This window comes from Lycorma delicatula, chromosome 3 (assembly GCF_047948215.1).
Source record: "Lycorma delicatula isolate Av1 chromosome 3, ASM4794821v1, whole genome shotgun sequence".
NCBI lineage: Eukaryota > Metazoa > Arthropoda > Insecta > Hemiptera > Fulgoridae > Lycorma > Lycorma delicatula.
Genome location: NC_134457.1, coordinates 126,740,606 through 126,747,048, shown reverse-complemented (window position 1 = coordinate 126,747,048; position 6,443 = coordinate 126,740,606).

Sequence of the window (6,443 nt, the reverse complement as noted above, 5' to 3'; positions counted from 1 at the left end):
GCTTTAAGGAGAGAGAGCACTGTTACTTCTGCAGTGCCGACCCTGGTGCGGAACTGTGCTCTCCACAGTTCCAGCAGTGTGATATTTTGATATTGTTCTGATGTTTTGTTTTTTTTAGTCTGTTTATTGAAAGAAGGGGTTCGGAAGCAACCAGTGAGGCTATAAGAAGAGACAGCACTGTTACTTCTGCAGTGCCGACCCTGGTGCGGAACTGTGCTCTCCACAGTTCCAGCAGTGTGATATTTTGATATTGTGCAGAAGTTTTGTTTTGTTAGGTCTGTTTATTGAAAGAAGGGGTTTGAAGCTACACCAGAGGCTGTAAGGTAGTGGGAGAACTGTTACTTCTGAAGTGCCGACCCTGGTGCGGAACTGTGCTCTCCACAGTTCCAGCAGTGTGATATTTTGATATTGTGCAGATGTTTTGTTTTGTTTGGTCTGTTTATTGAAAGAAGGGGTTCGGAAGCAACCCGTGACGCTATAAGAAGAGAGAGCACTGTTACATCTGCAGTGCCAACCCTGGTGGGGAACTGTGCTCTCCACAGTTCCAGCAGTGTGATATTTTGATATTGTGCAGATGTTTTGTTTTGTTTGGTCTGTTTATTGAAAGTAGGGGCTCGGAAGCAACACGTGAGGCTTTAAGGAGAGAGAGCACTGTTACTTCTGCAGTGCCGACCCTGGTGCGGAACTGTGCTCTCCACAGTTCCAGCAGTGTGATATTTTGTTATTGTGCAGATGTTTTGTTTTGTTTGGTCTGTTTATTGAAAGAAGGGGTTTGGAAGATACACGAGAGGCTGTAAGGTAGTGAGAGAACTGTTACTTCTGCAGTGCCGACCCTGGTGCGGAACTGTGCTCTCCACAGTTCCAGCAGTGTGATATTTTGATATTGTGCAGATGTTTTGTTTTGTTTGGTCTGTTTATTGAAAGTAGGGGCTCGGAAGCAACACGTGAGGCTTTAAGGAGAGAGAGCACTGTTACTTCTGCAGTGCCGACCCTGGTGCGGAACTGTGCTCTCCACAGTTCCAGCAGTGTGATATTTTGTTATTGTGCAGATGTTTTGTTTTGTTTGGTCTGTTTATTGAAAGAAGGGGTTTGGAAGATACACGAGAGGCTGTAAGGTAGTGAGAGAACTGTTACTTCTGCAGTGCCGACCCTGGTGCGGAACTGTGCTCTCCACAGTTCCAGCAGTGTGATATTTTGATATTGTGCAGATGTTTTGTTTTGTTTGGTCTGTTTAATGAAAGTAGGGGTTCGGAAGCAACACGTGAGGCTTTAATGAGAGAGAGCACTGTTACTTCTGCAGTGCCGACCCTGGTGCGGAACTGTGCTCTCCACAGTTCCAGCAGTGTGATATTTTGTTATTGTGCAGATGTTTTGTTTTGTTTGGTCTGTTTATTGAAAGAATGGGTTTGGAAGCTACACGAGAATCTGTAAGGTAGTGAGAGAACTGTTACTTCTGAAGTGCCGACCCTGGTGCGGAACTGTGCTCTCCACAGTTCCAGCAGTGTGATATTTTGATATTGTTCTGATGTTTTGTTTTGTTTGGTCTGTTTATTGAAAGAAGGGGTTCGAAAGCAACCCGTGAGGCTATAAGAAGAGAGAGCACTGTTACTTCTGCAGTGCCGACCCTGATGCGGAACTGTGCTCTCCACAGTTCCAGCAGTGTGATATTTTGATATTGTGCAGATGTTTTGTTTTGTTTGGTCTCTTTATTGAAAGAAGCGGTTCGGAAGCAACCCGTGAGGCTATAAGAAGAGAGAGCACTGTTACTTCTGCAGTGCCGACCCTGGTGCGGAACTGTGCTCTCCACAGTTCCAGCAGTGTGATATTTTGATATTGTGCAGATGTTTTGTTTTGTTTGGTCTGTTTATTGAAAGAAGGGGTTCGGAAGCAACACGTGTGGCTTTAAGGAGAGAGAGCACGTTTACTTCTGCAGTGCCGACCCTGGTGCGGAACTGTGCTCTCCGCAGTTCCAGCAGTGAGATATTTTAATATTGTGCAGATGTATTGTTTTGTTTAATCTGTTTATTGAAAGAAGGGGTTCGGAAGCAACCCGTGAGGCTATAAGAAGAGAGAGCACTGTTACTTCTGCAGTGCCGACCCTGGTGCGGAACTGTGCTCTCCACAGTTCCAGCAGTGTGATATTTTGTTATTGTGCAGATGTTTTGTTTTGTTTGGTCTGTTTATTGAAAGAATGGGTTTGGAAGCTACACGAGAATCTGTAAGGTAGTGAGAGAACTGTTACTTCTGAAGTGCCGACCCTGGTGCGGAACTGTGCTCTCCACAGTTCCAGCAGTGTGATATTTTGATATTGTTCTGATGTTTTGTTTTGTTTGGTCTGTTTATTGAAAGAAGGGGTTCGAAAGCAACCCGTGAGGCTATAAGAAGAGAGAGCACTGTTACTTCTGCAGTGCCGACCCTGATGCGGAACTGTGCTCTCCACAGTTCCAGCAGTGTGATATTTTGATATTGTGCAGATGTTTTGTTTTGTTTGGTCTCTTTATTGAAAGAAGCGGTTCGGAAGCAACCCGTGAGGCTATAAGAAGAGAGAGCACTGTTACTTCTGCAGTGCCGACCCTGGTGCGGAACTGTGCTCTCCACAGTTCCAGCAGTGTGATATTTTGATATTGTGCAGATGTTTTGTTTTGTTTGGTCTGTTTATTGAAAGAAGGGGTTCGGAAGCAACACGTGTGGCTTTAAGGAGAGAGAGCACGTTTACTTCTGCAGTGCCGACCCTGGTGCGGAACTGTGCTCTCCGCAGTTCCAGCAGTGAGATATTTTAATATTGTGCAGATGTATTGTTTTGTTTAATCTGTTTATTGAAAGAAGGGGTTCGGAAGCAACCCGTGAGGCTATAAGAAGAGAGAGCACTGTTACTTCTGCAGTGCCGACCCTGGTGCGGAACTGTGCTCTCCACAGTTCCAGCAGTGTGTTATTTTTATATTGTGCAGATGTTTTGTTTGGTCTGTTTAATGAAAGAAGGGGTTCGGAAGCAACACGCGAGGCTTTAAGGAGAGAGAGCACTGTTACTTCTGCAGTGCCGACCCTGGTGCGGAACTGTGCTCTCCACAGTTCCAGCAGTGTGATATTTTGATATTGTGCAGATGTTTTGTTTTGTTTGGTCTGTTTATTGAAAGTAGGGGTACGGAAGCAACACGTGAGGCTTTAAGGAGAGAGAGCACTGTTACTTCTGCAGTGCCGACCCTGGTGCGGAACTGTGCTCTCCACAGTTCCAGCAGTGTGATATTTTGTTATTGTGCAGATGTTTTGTTTTGTTTGGTCTGTTTATTGAAAGAAGGGGTTTGGTAGCTACACGAGAGGCTGTAAGGTAGTGAGAGAACTGTTACTTCTGAAGTGCCGACACTGGTGCGGAACTGTGCTCTCCACAGTTCCAGCAGTGTGATATTTTGATATTGTGCAGATGTTTTGTTTTGTTTGGTCTGTTTATTGAAAGAAGGGGTTCGGAAGCAACCCGTGACGCTATAAGAAGAGAGAGCACTGTTACTTCTGCAGTGCCGACCCTGGTGCGGAACTGTGCTCTCCACAGTTCCAGCAGTGTGATATTTTGTTATTGTGCAGATGTTTTGTTTTGTTTGGTCTGTTTATTGAAAGAAGGGGTTTGGTAGCTACACGAGAGGCTGTAAGGTAGTGAGAGAACTGTTACTTCTGAAGTGCCGACACTGGTGCGGAACTGTGCTCTCCACAGTTCCAGCAGTGTGATATTTTGATATTGTGCAGATGTTTTGTTTTGTTTGGTCTGTTTATTGAAAGAAGGGGTTTGGAAGCTACACGAGAGGCTGTAAGGTAGTGAGAGAACTGTTACTTCTGCAGTGCCGACCCTGGTGCGGAACTGTGCTCTCCACAGTTCCAGCAGTGTGATATTTTGATATTGTGCAGATGTTTTGTTTTGTTTGGTCTGTTTAATGAAAGTAGGGGTTCGGAAGCAACACGTGAGGCTTTAAAGAGAGAGAGCACTGTTACTTCTGCAGTGCCGACCCTGGTGCGGAACTGTGCTCTCCACAGTTCCAGCAGTGTGATATTTTGTTATTGTGCAGATGTTTTGTTTTGTTTGGTCTGTTTATTGAAAGAATGGGTTTGGAAGCTACACGAGAATCTGTAAGGTAGTGAGAGAACTGTTACTTCTGAAGTGCCGACCCTGGTGCGGAACTGTGCTCTCCACAGTTCCAGCAGTGTGATATTTTGTTATTGTGCAGATGTTTTGTTTTGTTTGGTCTGTTTATTGAAAGAATGGGTTTGGAAGCTACACGAGAATCTGTAAGGTAGTGAGAGAACTGTTACTTCTGAAGTGCCGACCCTGGTGCGGAACTGTGCTCTCCACAGTTCCACAGTGTGATATTTTGATATTGTTCTGATGTTTTGTTTTGTAAAGTCTGTTTATTGAAAGAAGGGGTTCGGAAGCAACCCGTGAGGCTATAAGAAGAGAGAGCACTGTTACTTCTGCAGTGCCGACCCTGATGCGGAACTGTGCTCTCCACAGTTCCAGCAGTGTGATATTTTGATATTGTGCAGATGTTTTGTTTTGTTTGGTCTCTTTATTGAAAGAAGCGGTTCGGAAGCAACCCGTGAGGCTATAAGAAGAGAGAGCACTGTTACTTCTGCAGTGCCGACCCTGGTGCGGAACTGTGCTCTCCACAGTTCCAGCAGTGTGATATTTTGATGTGGTTTACATGTTTTGTTTTTTTGGTCTGTTTATTGAAAGAAGGGGTTTGGAAGCTACACGAGAGGCTGTAAGGTAGTGAGAGAACTGTTACTTCTGCAGTGCCGTCCCTGGTTAACGATTTATTTTTTTTTATTCTGCATGTTTGGAACGTTCCCTTTATTTTTAGTTTAGCTGGCAAAAGGAATATTAAAGCGTTTTATTGTTTTTTTTTCAGTTGTGAAAAGAAGATGTTGAAAGACAAGGTAATAATTAGTAAAAACTTACCTAGAAATTTAAATTAAGAACTGTTACACTATAAGGTTTTTTAAGTTATTCAGTAATCGGAGGCGGTGTACGTGATGTCACTGTTTATCTGAAACACTCCGTACTTCTACCAGATATTATCGATAACATTTACTATAACAAATCTTTTTTTTCTTTAATTCTTTCTTTATACTTGTACAATATACAATACTTAAGCCTAATGACAGTAGTCATCTCCTAGTTTATTAGAAAAAGATATAAAAATCTTTGTATGGAACTGTGATCTCCACAGTTCCAGCAGTGTGTTATTTTGATGTGGTTTACGTGTTTTGTTTTTTTGGTCTGTTTATTGAAAGAAGAGGTTCGGAAGCAACACGTGATTCTGTAAGGAGAGAGAGCACTGTTACTTCTGCAGTGCCGACCCTGGTGCGGAACTGTGCTCTCCACAGTTCCAGCAGTGTGATATTTTGATATTGTGCAGATGTTTTGTTTTGTTTGGTCTGTTTAATGAAAGTAGGGGTTCGGAAGCAACACGTGAGGCTTTAATGAGAGAGAGCACTGTTACTTCTGCAGTGCCGACCCTGGTGCGGAACTGTGCTCTCCACAGTTCCAGCAGTGTGATATTTTGATATTGTGCAGATGTTTTGTTTTGTTTGGTCTGTTTATTGAAAGTAGGGGCTCGGAAGCAACACGTGAGGCTTTAAGGAGAGAGAGCACTGTTACTTCTGCAGTGCCGACCCTGGTGCGGAACTGTGCTCTCCACAGTTCCAGCAGTGTGATATTTTGATATTGTGCAGATGTTTTGTTTTGTTTGGTCTGTTTATTGAAAGAAGGGGTTCGGAAGCAACCAGTGACGCTATAAGAAGAGAGAGCACTGTTACTTCTGCAGTGCCAACCCTGGTGGGGAATTGTGCTCTCCACAGTTCCAGCAGTGTGATATTTTGATATTGTGCAGATGTTTTGTTTTGTTTGGTCTGTTTATTGAAAGTAGGGGCTCGCAAGCAACACGTGAGGCTTTAAGGAGAGAGAGCACTGTTACTTCTGCAGTGCCGACCCTGGTGCGGAACTGTGCTCTCCACAGTTCCAGCAGTGTGATATTTTGTTATTGTGCAGATGTTTTGTTTTGTTTGGTCTGTTTATTGAAAGAAGGGGTTTGGAAGCTACACGAGAGGCTGTAAGGTAGTGAGAGAACTGTTACTTCTGAAGTGCCGACCCTGGTGCGGAACTGTGCTCTCCACAGTTCCAGCAGTGTGATATTTTGATATTGTGCAGATGTTTTATTTTGTTTGGTCTGTTTATTGAAAGTAGGGGTTCGGAAGCAACACGTGAGGCTTTAAGGAGAGAGAGCACTGTTACTTCTGCAGTGCCAACCCTGGTGAGGAACTGTGCTCTCCACAGTTCCAGCAGTGTGATATTTTGTTATTGTGCAGATGTTTTGTTTTGTTTGGTCAGTTTATTGAAAGAAGGGGTTCGGAAGCAACACGTGAGGCTTTAAGTAGAGAGATCACTGTTACTTCTGAAG